The sequence below is a fragment of the Candoia aspera genome, chromosome 3, assembly GCF_035149785.1.
Source record: "Candoia aspera isolate rCanAsp1 chromosome 3, rCanAsp1.hap2, whole genome shotgun sequence".
NCBI classification, from domain to species: Eukaryota; Metazoa; Chordata; class Lepidosauria; order Squamata; family Boidae; genus Candoia; species Candoia aspera.
This window is the reverse complement of record NC_086155.1, coordinates 4,737,388-4,738,074: the sequence shown is the minus strand read 5'-3', so window position 1 is coordinate 4,738,074 and position 687 is coordinate 4,737,388.

Here is a 687-nt window from a genome sequence, read left to right as displayed (position 1 = left end):
CTTTCCTTTCCTTTCCTTCCCCACCCACAACATTCTTCACACTTTCAAGATATAAAAAGATTATAAACGAGTAAAGCAGGTGGTGATGTAAGGCTTGTGTTTCAGCTCCCGCATCTGAAAGGCAGGTGGCCCCTAAATCATACTGCTAGAGGCTGGTGCGGTGTGAAGTCCACTGCAATTCCAAAACATAAAGTTTCTGAGATTTATTAAAGCTTAGAGAATCCAGTGTAGCAAGCTAGGCTGTGGCTAAGTAGAAATTCCTTTCTGAGAATCCCAGAAAGGGGGGGGGGAATATCTCTAACCCCATTAAATAAACTTGGCTTATAGATCTAAACAGAGATTTCCAAAGCGGTCATGGGCACTCTAACTGCCCAGAAAGCAAAGGAGCTAGAATAATGGGAAGCTAGCTAGCTATACCAAAAAGATGGAGTAAAGATACAGAGTGTTGAGCTGTTTGTGTACAGCTAACACCTCCTGAAACTACCCTTCTCCATATTGCATAAACAACTCAAATTTCTGCTTGCAACTGGAGGACGAAGGAAGTGGGGTGGCTACAAGCCTCTGAAGCCTAAAAAGGCCTTTTGGGCCCAAAGGGCAGAACCCTCCCCGCTGATACCCTTCCAAACGGAAGCACAGCAAGGGGTTCCATCTAGAAACCTTTAGTGTAAAATAGGTAAGTGTACAAAA